Below are 15,777 nucleotides of genomic sequence, written 5' to 3'. Positions count from 1 at the left end.
GTTTAGTGCTACCTTCAGCCCGGGGTCTGATCCTGGAGTCCCAGGGTCGAGTTCCGCTTCGGGCTCCCTGTGTGGAGCCTGCTTCTCCCTCTGCCTGTGTCTCTGCTTCTCTCTCTCTCTCTCTCTCTCTGTCTCTCATGAATAAATTTTTTTAAAAATCTTTTTTTTTTAAAAAGAAACGCACCTTATATTAGGGGGTGAGAGGAATTGCTGTATGCAGCAACCCCCTCTCAGAGGATGTGCTGAGACCCCACTATCCATTTGTCTTTTTATTTTTGTTTGTTTGTTTGTTTGTTTGTTGGTGGTGTTTTTCTGCCACCATTGTAATTGTTTATTTTTCTTTAACTCTGGTTACTTTCCCCCCCAGGTTCATTGAGGTATTATTGACAAACAAAAAATGTATATATTTAAGGTGGGCAACATGATGGTTTGATATAATATTATGCCTTGTGAAACGATAACAATCAAGTTAATCAGTTCACAGTGACCTATTTTTTTTCATGTAATTAGACAGTTACCATCTACTCTTAGCAAATTTCATTTATACAGTAAAATATCAACTATAGTCACCATGTGATACATTAGATCCTGAGCTTATTCATCTTGTAACTGAATGTTTAAACCCCTTTACAACCTCTCCCCATTTTCCCCAGCCCCTAGGCCTGACAACCACCAATTTACAACTTTTTATATGAGTTTGATTTTTTTATATTCCTCATATAAATGATACCATGCATTATTTGTTATCTTTCTGGTTTAGTTCACTTAGCATAATGCCTTCCAGATTCATCCATGTTGTCACGAATGGCAGGATTTCTTTCCTTTTTAAAGTTGAATAGTATACCTGTGTGTGTACATGTATATGTTTATATATATCCATTCACCTAGTGACTGACACCTATCTTGCTTCCATATCTTGGTTACTGTGAGTAGTTCGGCAATGAACATTGGAGTACATATATCTCTTTGAGATAATGATTCCATTTCCTTTGTGGTTTTATTTTCCATTTCCTTTGTTTTCTTTTCTTTCTTTTTTTTTTTTTAAGATTTTATTTATTTATTCATGAGAGACACGGAAAGAGAGAGGCAGAGACACAGGCAGAGGGAGAAGCAGGCTCCATGCAGGGAGCCCGATGTGGGACTTTATCCCGGGACACCAGGATCACACCCTGGGCCAAAGGCAGGTGCTAAACCACTAAGCCACCCAGGGACCCCCCATTTCCTTTGAATATGTACTCAGAACTGGAATTGCTGGATCATCAGGTAGTTCTATTATTTATTTGTTTTCCATAGTAGCTGTATCAGTTTACATTTCCACCAACAGTGTACCAGGGTTCTCTTTTCTCCATACTTTTACCAGCATTTGTTACCTCATCTTTTTTTACTATAAATATCTAAACAGGTATGAACTGATATGTCATTGTGGGTTTGATTTGCATTTATCTGATGATTAGTGATACTGAACACCTTTTCATGTACCTGTTGACCATTTGTATGTCTTCTTTAGAAAAATGTTTATTCAAGTCCTTGCCCATTTTTTAATCAGATTGTGTTTTTGCTGTTGAATTGTATGAGTTCCTTGCATATTTTGAATATTAACCACTTATTCGATGTACGGTTTGCAAATATTTTCTCCCATTTAATAGGTTGACTTTTCATTTTGTTGATGATTTCCTTTGCTGTATAGAAATCTTTAGTTTGTGTAGTTCCACTTGGCTATTTTTGCTTTCGTTGCCTATACATTGGTGTCACACCCAAAAAAATCAGTGCCAAGACCAGTGTCAAAGAGTATTTACTCCTATGTTTTTTTCTAGGCATTTTATGCTTCAGGTCTTATGTTTAAGTTTTTAACCATTCTGAGTTGATTTTTGTATGGTGTAAGATAGGTTTCTGATTCTATTATTTTGCATATGGATATCCAGTTTTTCTAGCACCATTTACTGAACATATGATTCTTTCCTCATTGTGTGTTCTTTGCTCCCTTGCCAGAGATCAGTTAACCATATATACCTGGGTTTATTTCTGGGATCTCTATTATGTTCCATTGATCTGTGAGCCTGTGCTTATTACAGTGCCGTACTGTTTTGATTATCAGAACTTTGTAATATAGTTTGAGATTAAGAAGTATTAAGCCCCTGACTATATTCTTCTTTCTCAATATTGCCTTGGTTATTCAGGGTCTTGTGTGATTCCATATGAATTTTAGGACAGTTTTTCCTATTTTTGTGAAAACTGCCACTGGAGTTTTCATAGGGATTGCATTTAATCTGTAGATAGATCTCTTTGTAACTCATTTTTCTTTAAATAGACAGGAGTCGAATTAGACGAAGCTAGTCAAGAAATGGCTGGAGGGATATCCCCCAAAGTAGTCCCATTGCTATCCACATTTGTTCTAGGGAAGAGAATGCCAGGATACTGAGGTCATCTCATCTGCTTAAAATCCTTCCTGTAAGAGAACAGAAATTTGGCCAGTTTGTGTCATTTCCTATTCTGTCCACAACAACAATAATAAAAAAATATTTTATTGAGAAGTTACTTTGTGATCAGAACTATGATAACATTTATGTGGATTATCCCTTTACTTTCCCAAATGTTGTGAAAGAGGAAGCATTTTTACCTCATACAGATAAAGAAACTGAACTTTATGGGACACCTGGGTGGCTCAGCGGTTGAATGTCTGCCTTTGGCTCAGGGCATGATTCTGGAGTCCCAGAATGGAGTCCCACATTGGGGTCCCTGCATGGAGCCTACTTCTCCCTTTGCCTATGTCTCTGCCTCTGTGTGTGTGTGTGTGTCTCTCATGAATAAATAAATAACATCTAAAAAAAAAAAAAACGAAAGAAAGAAACTGAGTTTTAGAGGTAAGGTAAGTATGTCACACAGCTACTAACTGCTGAAGCCAATATTTGAATTCATGTACTGCTGAATCCAGAGGCTACATGCTTAATCTCTGCATAGAACTGCCTTTTAATAGGCCCTCCTCCTCCATTGTTTAAATCCCAGATTTCATGTGCTTTATTTGCTTTATCTGCAGAAGTGGAACAGAGACTACAAGAGAGGGCTGTTTACTTCCAAAGCTACCTTAACAGCCATCTGGAATCAATATGCCTGGCAGGAGGGTTTTCTCAATCTATGGATTTTAGAAGACAGAGGCTATCGCACTAGCAGACTTGGACACAACAGGTACTGAGAATGGGTGCAGAGTATAGCCTATCCCAGATCAGCAAACCTCAATTTCCGTACGAGAGAGAAATCATAACAGCCAGCCTTATTTAACTGATATAGGAGTGGGTAGAGATTGGAGACTGGAAAGACACGCTTGTTATATCACCCTTCTCAGATTTTCCTGGATCTCAGTTAATTTTTGATGAGTGCTAGAAATAGTCAATGGGAGATTGAGTTCTTTAATGAGTCTTCAAAATCAGGGTGTGTTGTATTAACATTCAATTCAATTAAAATTCATGGTATTGAATCCTTGTCAAGGAAGAGTAGGTAATGATTTTACTTTTGTTTTGGGAGTTCTTGTTCTAAGATCAGGGTCCTGCATATTTTACCAGAGTCTCTTCTAAAGGGTCTTACCTCTCATTTGCTTAAAATCCTTACATGCCTTCTGACTTTAAAGTCCTTGTGAAGGCTCACAAAGCCTGCCTCTCCCCAATCCTTTACACTTTGTACCATGTAAAACTATTTGCAAGTCCCAAAACATGCCTCACCCTCTGCCCCTTGTGGGCTTGCAGCCATACTGATCCTTCTGCTCCCAAAATGGTTCCCTATTTGTTTACTTGGCCAATTCCACCAACTCAACCTAAAATATCAATTTGTATTTCCTCACTCTGGGTCAAGTCTCTGAATGGTCTTACTCAGACTCAATGAAATTCATGGGCTAGTGTTCTCATCAGGGTCTACAGCCCAGCAGGCGGTCAATAACTCATTCTGCAGTCATACAGCAGGGTTTGAACCCTTACCCCTCAATTCCTGAGTCAACCTAAAGCAAGTTATTGACGTCTCTGTACCTCAGTTTTCTTGTCTAGAAGATGGATATTAATAGGGCCATACTCAAAGATTATTGTAAAAGATTAAATGACAACATAAAGAATTTAGCACAACACCTGAGTCATTATAAGTTCTCCATAAATACTAATAATCCCATATCAGTAACACTACATTATTTTAGCATATTTATTGTCCTATCTCTCATTAAACTGTGAGCAATTTGAGGTCATTAATCTTTTGTCTCAGTTTTCCCTTGTGCTTAGCACATAGTAGGTGCTCCATAAATGCCTATTAAATGAGTGAAAATTAAAGTAATGAAGATGACCAATGAATGAATAAGATGCCCATGCTTAAATATGCCAATCAGTTAATTATTGTGTTAAACGTGTATAGGAGTCTTTAAAATTCTCCAAAGGAATGCTTACCTGGTGGAACTTTGACTTGATAAGCTATATATAGATCACATCCATAACAAGTGATCATGAGAAAGTGGTCTCTTTATCAAAACAGTATATATCTATCTGATTAGAAGCAGAAAACAGCTTTAGATTAGAGTCTCTAGACTGAAAGAGGTCATTATGATCCTGGTCCCTAATTCTTTTCCCCTTTTCCCTGCCCTATGTGAGATTGTTTCTGTTGCTACCAACTAGCATGTAGGGCTCCCCAACCCCAAAACCCCACTACCCCACTATCTCTTGTAAATGCTGACTTCAGATATACACTGAAATATCATTCTTAAAAAAAAAAAAAAGAAATATCATTCTTTGCACACTCCTAACAGCTGTCCAAAACTACAAAGAACATGAAAATGCCCAAGTTTCTCAAGCACAGATTTGTGATAATAGAACTAAGAAGTCCTAATGTCCTAGTACCCTTTTCCATCCCATGGAAGCTGTCATCAATTGGTTATTTCATTCAGTATCTGCTCTAATTTGTATCTACACTGCAGAAGTTAGGAAGATATGAATTATGTTTCCCAAATGCTGTTGCCTCTGGGTTACAGATAAGACTTGGGTTCTCCAACCACTCCCATTGAATTCAGTGGAAAAAGGGTAGACAGAGGGAGTGGCTTGGCCAGTGTCCATTTTGTCTGCAAGGTTAAAGCTGACACAGGCCAAGAAGCCAGCACTGGGGCCAGTGGTGTTCTAAGTCCCTGGCTCTCTAATGGCAGCAAAACAGTGTTATTTCTGCAACATTGTGTTGAGAGTCATTACTAGGGGCCCTGTAGGAAACCCACTTCCTTCAGCCCAACTATATTTTTGTAAGCATCTAATTCCCCAGATTAAATTCTTTTCTGCTTAAAATAACTAGAATAGTACAATACAATCCCCTTGGCAGCTTTTCCTTGCAGCTTTATTGTTGCTGTGGTCTTGTTTTCTAGCCAACATCTTCCCCCTTCCTGGATCCCCTTCTTTTCTCCTCAACCCTATGCATCCTGTACGAGAAACTGACTTAATGACGTTGTATTTCTCCAGATAGGAGTCCAGGGCCGTACCTCTAGCCTCTCAGTTCTCTCCTCAAGGCTATAACCCATGGCACTCAATTTGCTTTCTAGCCCAAAGGTTCAGCTTCTCATTAGGAAGGACACTGCTCTTTACAAACAGTTTGCATACATTCACTGAGCCCCTGGGGAATGAATACCTTACCCCAGGGAGGGCTTTTGGATATACTCACTTTGGGAAAAATTATCCCCCTTTTACAGTGTGAAATAATTTCACCCACTACAAATCCCTTATAGAAGAACACAAAATGAACCTAAAGGATATTCCAAGAAAACAAACTCAAATCACAGATAGCTAGTGATGACTGCCACACATAAAACTGCGGGTGGCCAGAGGAACACAGACACAGCTTTTCACAATTTACATTATGTTTATTCATATAGGCAAACATCAAGGGCCTTCTGCTTCCTCCTCACATTTTACTCTCCCCACTTCCTTCCTAAGGGACGAGGTTTACTCCCTAATGCTAAGATCACATTGTGAGAATGTTAAAAAGTTACCCAGCCAGATTGTTAGTACTTTGAGAACAAGAACTGTCTTAACCATCTTTCTATCCTCAGCACCGGGCATTGAACCTACACCATGGCAGTCACATGCGTTCCAGCAACAAATCTCTGACACCCATGGGATGTTCTACAATTTAATTAAATTCTGACACTAGCTACTCAGGCTTCATACAGACCCCACAGGTTAAGGGCTCCATCCCATAAGACTGCCCCAATCTCAGGTGCCATTCAAGTCTCTGGTGTCTATAACATACCTGCACTGCTTCCCATCCGGTACAAATTCGAGTGTTCTCACAACACCCTTCAGGTTTAATAATTCACTAGTGATTTATGGGGCTCAGTGAAGGCATTACCCTTAAAATTAGCATTTGTTATAAACTTAAGAACAGCCAAATTGTAGAGATGAACAGGACAAGGTCTGGCAAAGAGGAGTACAGAGCTTCCACCTCTGTGGACTTGGAGTGTGCCACTTTTCCTGGTATATTGATCAACATGTTCACCAACCTGGAAGTTCTCTGAGATCTCCTGTTTGAGTTTTTATTGAGGTTTCACTAGATGGGCATGACTAATAAAAATAACTGGCCAACTATTTGAATTCAATCTCCAGTCCCTCTTCTCTCCCTCAAGGTATGGAGCTAAAAATTTCAACCCCCTAAACCAGTGCTTAGTCTTTCAGGCATGGCTACGCCCTCCCTTGAAAGATCTCTGGGCTCACCTTGAGTCACCTTGTTAACATAAACTCAAGTGTGGTGGGAAAGGGCTGCTTAGGAATAATGTAAGGCACTCTTATCAGAAAAATTCCAAGAGTTTTTGAAGCTCTGTAACAGGAAGCAGAGACAAAGACTGAAATCTTCTTCATTATTTCACACCCTCTGAGACACATTTGCCAAACTGAGCTGGGTTGGCTACTTCCAAGTTCCCGTTAGCCGCTTTACAAAGATTAAATGAAAGGGTCTTCAATTCTAGGATTAAAGCTCCCATTGGAAGTAATGGTTTTTAAGCTCTTCTTTGAATATTCATTTAAAACACAGTTTAAATAACCCCCAGTTGAAAGCCTGAATTTAAGTCCCTTTTTGACTGAGATGATAGGACATGAATCCTGCCACCCCAGATGGGCGTTTAAGGCTTTAGTATATTTACTACTAACATTTTTATATCACCTCTGAAGTTGCTGTTGTAAGGATACCAGGTACCTTTACAGTCAGATTCTGGGTGAATATACAACCCTGAGGGCCAGAGTAAGTATCAAGCACTTTGAGTTTTATCAACATAAGCACATAGTAGAATAAAACATTTCTTTGCATTGTTTTTATCAATGAAAATGGAATGAGGACAGAGATGTACAGCTATTATTCTTCAGGGCTTGTATTACTTTGATTAGAAGACAGAAAAGCTGCCAGGAAAGGTTTGTTTTTGTTTGGAAGGAGATTTAAGATGATAGATGGTTAGATAGATAGATATTTATACTTATATATACACATATATGTGCATATATAATTGCATGTATTTGAATATACAGGGAGTCAGTGAGCTTTTTTTCTACATAGGGACAAACAGTCAATATTTTAGGCTTTCTAGGTCATACAGTATTCATCACAATTAGTCAACTCCACCATCATAGTGGGAAACCATCCATAGACATTATCCGAAGAAAGAGTTATGGCTGTGTTCTAATAAAGCTTTATTTATGGACACTGAAATCTGGATTTCATATAATTTTCATGTGTCGCACAATAATATTCCTCTTTTGATTTTTTTTCAACTATTTAAAAATATAAAAGCCTATTTTGCTCTCAGGCCATTGTTGTAGACAATCTAGTGGTGATGTCTCATTGCTCTGGTTGCACGATCTGAGTGAACCTGCATGACCTGGGGATTCTTCTTCCCACTCTCCCTCCTCTATCTCAGTCTTGAAAGACAAGATGGGTTTAATGGCAAATGTGCCCCAGATACTTCCAACATTGACTGTTTGTGCTATTAATATCAAGGTAACATAGCTGGTGACAGCTTCTTTCATTGATTCATAATTCATGTCCCCGTTAAAGGGTATCTGATCTGATGAGTCATACATATTTCACTCTGAATATGCTAATGGTGTCAGTTTATATCAAAATAAAACTACAACTTATTTCTTTCTTGACTAGGGAATTAAGAGAGAAAACGCCTCTGTTGGAGGTGGGTGGGAAATCCCAAGGCCTGGAAAATACCTCTGACTCTGAAAAATCAAATCCTGTTCAAATCACAATCAAACTGCCTCTTAGAGATTATGCCCAAGTCAGTGGCGAGTGTCCTATGGTAATATGGCAGTATTTCTTATGTACTAGCTTCATAGAGTTTCAAGCTTTGCAAATATATTTCAGAAAGTGGTTGTATTTTTTAAAGCAACTTTTAAAATTCTCTGTTTAAGTGAATAGGTTCATCAATCAGAAAGCCCAAAGGCAGGTGAAAAAAAAAAGGGCAATTTTTTTCAATTTTTTTTATTGTTATTAAAGTAGGAGAAATAATATCTGAGGCCTGAGGCTCAATTTGTGAAGAGCATGATCCACGGGACTCCTGTTCAAGGTAGGCAGCTGCTGAGACACTTCAAAAGATCATCTTTATTGCAGAACAATTGCCTGACCCAGTTTCCTGGTCAGCAACACGCTTTTGTAGAAACTTCAGGAGCTGATGAAAAAGCTCAGCAAAGTTAGCATGTGTACTTTCATCTGGGGCTACTGGGAGGGGAAATATGAAAACGTTTTCAGGTCCCTTGGATTTAGCACTGCCAGGTCTATGGCCGTAAGAGCAAAAAAAGAAACAAAAGACATGAGCCTATTTTAAAAGATGGTGTCTAATTTCTTGGCAAATGTGCTTGCTATTAGGGTTTGTGGAACACAGAGGTCTTTCTGTATTTATAGTCTTTTGCCTATCAAAATATTTTGATATTGTAATAAAATCCTACTGTAAAGTTCATTTTGACCATTGCCTAAGGATTCATTGCCTCGGTATAAAAAGATATTCTTCCACACGGCCTTATGTCTCCTTGAGAAACAATTCTTGGTGCATAAGCATCTAAACAATATTTAATTTGGAATTCCGACATGCATCATAAAACTAACATAAAGAGCAACAATGTATGTTTTAATGATTTCAAAGGGGAAAACACATTTCCACAAATGGCTCTAAGTTAAGTTCCATTCATTGCATTCTGGAAAATATGACATCTTTAAGCAAAGAGCTCTTCAGCTTTTTATTTTAGGCATCTGTGTACTTACATTTATCAACAAAAAGAATCTTCCAAAAGAGCTACTCGGTTTTAGAATTTCCTCTTCCAGTTTTTTTCCTTTAGGTTCATTTTGGAGAATGTCATTTTAATTCATTTTTAATCTTACTTCTTGTAAGATTAATCCCAAGCTGTTGTAACAAAGTACCAAAAACTACGTGGTTTAAAACAATGGAAAACTACATCTCACAGTCCTAAAAGCTTAAAATCCAAGGTATCTGCAGGGCCATGCTCTTTGATGGCTCTAGGAGATGACCCTTCCTTATATTTTCTGGCTTCTGGTGTTTTCCAGAAATCCTTGGCGTTTCTTTACTTGTAGATAGCTCAGTAGGTCACATGGCCATCTTCTTCCTATGTATCTTCACGTGGTCTTCTCTCTGTGAACCACTATCTCTGTGTCCAAAATCTCCCTCTTTATAAGGGTGCCAGTCATATTGAATTAGGGCCAATCATAGTGACTTGATTACCTTTATAAAGATCCTATTTCCAAATAAGGTTGCATTCTGAGATACAGGGAGTTAGGACTTCAACGTATCTTTTGTGGGGGGACACAATCAACCTATATCATTTGCACTGTTATGAATGTAATATAATGTTAAAAAACTAAAATAATAATATTTGCAGAGTATGACTGAGAAAATTCAACAGCACTCTAGAACATGAGAGTGTCCTTAAGTCATTTCCAGCTGTTTTATGCCTACACAGCTTGGGGTGACTGCTTACAAATATGGCATAGTCCAGCCCACCTCAAGCTAACTGTAGGAGAGAATAGGTCTGGATTTCTTTCTGGCAGAACTTTTCCTCAAGGTTCCTAATAAAATATCTGGACATTCATTCTGATCCTCATAGATTCATTTCAAGGCCATCCAGGCCCACCAGCCACAGGGACCCTACAAATGAGCCAGCACCAATGCAGCTGAGTATTCCACATTGCAACTATTCTACAACTCCTCTGATGAGGTATCACTTCTAACCCATGCTGTGGCAGTGGGAGACACCAGGCCTCACAGATCCATTAAACCTTTGGCATATGAGTGTTGGGAAAATTTGTTTCAAACAGAGATAAATATCAGATCCTAGAGCAGTGGTTCACAATTTGAATCACCGGCAGAGATCTGAAAAAGATCTTGGTTGCTGGTCCTCACCCCCATGCTCGTAACTGAATTGGACTGTGCCACCAAAGCATGAGCATTTTAAAGCTCCCCACATGTTACTAATATGCAGCCAAAGGTGAGAACACCTGATCTAGCACAGGGTTCCTCAGACATTAATATATCTAGGTATCACCTGGAGATCTTGTTAAAACACAGATTCTGACTCCATAGGTCTGAGATGGAGCTCGGGTTTCTGCATTTCTCTGGGGGGATACCAATGCTGTTGACTGACTGACCACACTTTAAATAGGATCTAGAGAGTTAGTTCTCAAACTTGGCCACACAATGGGGTATCCAGCAGAGTTATACAAAGTACTAACACTTGGGTTTCACCTCCAATGATTCTGATTTAAGTAGTCAGGGGTGCAGTGTGAGCTTCAGGGTTTTTAAAAGCTTCCTATGTTAAAAAAAAAAAAAAAAAAAAAGCTTCCTACGTCATTCTAAAGTGCAGCCCATTGTGAGAACCACCATTACGAAAAAGGGCACAAACAGTTGTTGGTTGTTTCTGGCAATCCAACAGTCTGAGCAGGGTTACACTGGGCATCACCTTCAACAGCAGGATCAGCAACCAAACATACCTCCCCTCAAGAACTATAAACACTAGTGTATCCACACTGAGCAAGAGAAGGTCCTGCCAATGAGTCGTTCTGGAGTACCAAGAAAGGTGCCTAGATAATCCTGATGTTCTAGTTTTAGCTTTCTACCCAATATTCATTCTCCTCTTACCATTGCTATGTGCTCATTAATACACTGACAAGTGTCCTAGTGATGTCAAGCATTCTCCCTGAGTTGTGCCCAGGGTCCATTAATAATTGCCTTTCTCTTCCGTGTCCTAGCTTCCCCCATAGAGAGAAGGCTGGCTGGCCTTGTGGGCTCTCTGTAGGGAAGGAAGAAAGACTTGCCCCTAATGGGCAAATTCACTTGCTGGACACACAATTTAGGAAGGTGTCAAAGTGTGAGAGGTAAAACTAGTCAGAAAGGAGGAAAGAGAATAATTTACAGTAATTTTATTATGCTGTGTTCACCAGTGGGGTGAGTGAGGGTAATATTTAGTAAAATTGATAAAGCTCACTAATGCATTCATGGCAAATGCAAAGTGCTCCTAAGCCTGACTTTAAGGCTTGTGCTGCATAAAAAGAAAGATTTTTTAAAAGATTTTATTTATTTATTCATAGAGATACACAGAGAGAGAGAGAGAGAGACAGGCAGAGGGAGAAGCAGGTTCCATGCAGGGAGCCCAACATGGGACTCGATCCTGGGACTCCAGGATCACACCCCAGGCTGCAGGTGGCGCCAAACCACTGTGCCACCGGGTCTTCCCTAAAAAAAAAAGATTGTACAAAGAACCAAGAATATATGCATAAAATTTTTTTAAAGATTTTATTCATTTATTTATTTGAGAGACAGAGAGAACATGAGCTGGAGAGGGGCAGAGGAAGAGGGAGAGAGAGAATTTCAAGCAGACTCTGTGCTAAGCACAGAGCCTGATGGAGGATTTTATCTCAATACCCTGAGATCATGACCTGAGCCAAAATCAAGAGTTAGATGTTTAATGGGCTGAGCCACCCAGGCTCCCCTGTGCAAAACAAAATTTTAAGGACAGGTAATGGGGGATCAACAGGTAGAAGTGAAAAAGCACACAAAGCTGGCTCTGGGGCATGGTGTTAAAAGAGGTTAATTAAATCTCCTTCATCTTGGTCAGCCAAAGGCTTCCTTAGTCCACCTGAGAGCTGAAACAAGCTTTTATAACAGCAGTAAGAACTGCTAAAAACAGCCTGATCCCCAGTGAAGAAGGCTGAATACTTCTATCAGCAGCACCGCCAGAATGGCATAGCCATATATCCAGTCCTAATTTACAGCAATTGTCCCAGCATCTGGTACAGCTTGACATTTTAGCACCCTCATTGTGTTTGGGTTTGGACAAGAAGTGGTCACCTATCAAATGGTAACCTACATGTTACAGGCTGAATTGTGTCCCTCTAAAATTCATGTGTTGAAGCCTCTTCTGGAGTCATGTCTACTAACATCCCATTAACTAAATCGAGCCACAAAATCAAGCACAAAGTCAATGATGATTAAATATACTCTACCAACCACAGCCATGGTAATGGTGTGAATATACAATACTATTTAAAGGGCAGTGAAAATTACATTAATTATTTGATCTACCCCACTTAAGTTCTATCAGTATATTTTTAGGGGTTGACTGGCCATGCACTTAGTCTTAATAAATGAACTTCAGGCTAGGAACTTACTTACCATCAAGCATATTTGGAATAATTGTCTAGACAACATACTATGAAGTAGTCACTTTATAGTGAGCCTTAGTTTCCATAAAAAAATAAATCTTCTAACTAGATTGGCAATTATAGCAACCACTTGGCCCAAATAGTGTTTTATTTGTTTAATTAGTTGCAAATATTTTAAAGGATTTCACATTAAAATTCAGTTTCTCTCAGTAAACGGGAGACTCTGACAACAACGCACATCAAGACAACAATCACGAGGAGTAGAGCGGCATTTCCCCCATTAGATGTCTACCCTTTCCTAAGGCCACACTTCCCACCAGGCAACTTCTGTCATTTAGGCTATGTGCTTGCCTTCTAACTGAGCTTGAAACCCCAAACTAGAGTGTCCAACTACAACATTCTGAAATTCTAATTGAGATAGGTTATATTCCCAATTCAAACTCACTCCCAGTATTGATCTTCAAACCATCTCTGTTTGGCAGTGTTTAAGTTTGGGGAGAATTTCTTACTATGACTTTTGTCTAGCATATTAAATCTATTCTTCACACTCTTTATTGACAGTCAGAAGGGAATGCCTTCTGAGTCACCAATGCCCCAGGTTTCCATGTAGGGATGTTCTCTTCAGGGTTGAAAGTTGTATGGCACTAACAGCACCCTGTTGGGGACCACTTGGGAACTTATCCTGAATAGAAACACAGCTTTTCTTCCCATGCATCTTCCACCATCCATTGGTTGTTTCATCAAAAGAATCATATCCAACCAGCTACCCTACCACTGAAAACAGCTTGTCTTTGGGCCCAGCTACATTGACGAGTGGGCTTTCAGGCATGCTCTGTTCCAGCACACTTTACCACGATGATAAAAAGCTCTTTGAGGGGTATCTCTCAGAAGAGTATCTCAGAGAAAAGTTGTCAGAACATGGAAATAAAACAGCAGACAAGAATTCTGTGGCAGAAGTTGAGAGATTTAAAGATGGGTTATTTTGTTATTGTTATTGGTTTGGGCTGGGCAGCTGCCCTAGAAGACACAAAGGAGAAGAAAAAAAAAGAGTCCCAAGAGGAATACATAAAAGAGAGCATGAGAACTATAGAAAGTGAGAAACCCAGGAAAGCCAGAAGAACCATGAAAAACTGCTAAAGAAAGAGATTCTATCCATCTTTCCTTCTTTGACCCATTTGAACACTGAAAAGTACCCTTAGGTGAGGGCATCCTTACTAGGGCTTGAAATAACATTTGCAAAGTCTTTTGTAGTTAAATATATTCATACATTTTTATCTCATTTAACCTTTTTAAAATGTCTGATCTTATTTTTTGTTACTTTGAGAAAATCCTATTTTTGGCTGGACTCAGATATAAAAGCTCTTGAAAAGGATAGCTATGTCTCTTGGCAATCTGTTCCTGGTATTTTTCTTTGCCCTCCTTCATTCTCTTGTCCAAAAATTTATCAAGTTCTGCAGCCCCATCCTTATTTTTCTTAGCACACCATTTCTTCAAGGCAATTCACTGATGTTTGTGTTGTAAGGACAAGTGGAGTAACAAAACACTAAATCTTGAACACTTTAGTTCTGAGTTTCTTACCTTCATTATTTAGGAGCTTTCTTACAACACACCAATGGGCATCATCTTCTTTAGAAAGACTGAGAATTTGCAAATTCTGCTTGTTCTTTTGGGCCCCCAGTGAGAGGCTCAGTATATCATAGTATAGGTCAGTCCAGGGATATTTTTTCTCCTTTTTTTTTAAAACATTATAACCAAGTTGAGAACAGTCAGATTGGTATCTACAATGAAACCTTGAACAGATTTATGCTTTCTCCAGTTCTCCTTGGTCTATAATAGTGACAAGCAGATATAGCTATGGTCAAGATGGCCTACTTTATGGGGAAACCAGGTTTGCTGATCTGGACCATACATTCTTTCCACTCTTCACCAGAGCACCAGCAGCAAATTCTGTGTCCATACTTTTCTCATAAAGGTATGAAGTTTGCATTCATCCCCCACTTTAGTGAATTTCTGGCAGCTGGTAACTGGGAAGGAGATTTTCAACTTAATCCTGAAAAAGCTGATCATCTTCAAGATGCCCTGAAAAAGAGATGACCTCATTTCATCTTTACCACAGTCCTTTACTATACATCATTATCTCTTTTTATACATGAGAAACAGAAGCAAAAAGAGATTTTTCTCAAATTGTTCATTCCTTAAATGATAGAAACAAGATTTAAAACTATGTCTCTACTGCCCCAGACCGTGCTTCTTCCACTGTATGAATCTGCCATCTTTAGATAAATAGGTGGGGATGGAACAAAGGCCTACAGCTGTTAAAACATTTGCTGAAATTCACACAGCTACTAAATAGCAAAGCCAGGATTTGAAGCCTGTCTTTCTGACTCCAGGCCCTAAATTCTTAAGCACTTTGATGACTAGGATTTCTAAATCTTTCCACATAGGTAGATATCAATCTGGAGCTTAAATATATCCTGGAAAGTGAATTATATACATGTATAACTGTTGACAGAAAATAAAGGAAGAATTATTAGTATTCCTAATTAAAATGAATCTTCCTGGCATATGCAGCTGCCAAGTATGCAGGTATAGTTTAAGGGAAGAACCAAGCAGGAGCCTCTGTGAGCACTCCAACATTGTGTGTGTGTGTGTAGATGTAGGAAGGGAGTTGAAGTGCTCTGGTGGAAACAGGGGTGCTGAGGTCAGAAGACACACCTGGGTCTGATAACTGATGGATAAACACAAGCAAGTCAACCTAGTGCAGTGGAGAAGGTCCAAGGTCCGGTAAGATCAGATGTCAAGAATTAGGGTAAAAATTTATGACCATAACCAAAGTTGGAGAGAATGTTCTGAGTATTATTCTGTAAACATTTTGTATTCTACTTTGTGGATGAAGAAATTGAGGTTGAGAAAATTTAGACAAGTCACCCAATACCAGAGTCAGAATGTGGCAGAACAAAGATCCAACTTCAAATGTCTGGGTCCTCAGCTAGCAAGATAAAGGCAAGGAGCTTTCATAAGCAGGACAGTTCAGGTGAATCTAGGCTATTAGGAAATTTACCAAAGCTCAGTGAAGGCATAGGGCCAGTTGCCCTTAGCATGGCTGTCAAA

Source organism: Canis lupus, chromosome 1 (assembly GCF_048164855.1).
Source record: "Canis lupus baileyi chromosome 1, mCanLup2.hap1, whole genome shotgun sequence".
Lineage (NCBI taxonomy): Eukaryota > Metazoa > Chordata > Mammalia > Carnivora > Canidae > Canis > Canis lupus.
The sequence above is the reverse complement of the archived record's forward strand: the minus strand, read 5'-3'. Positions refer to the sequence as shown.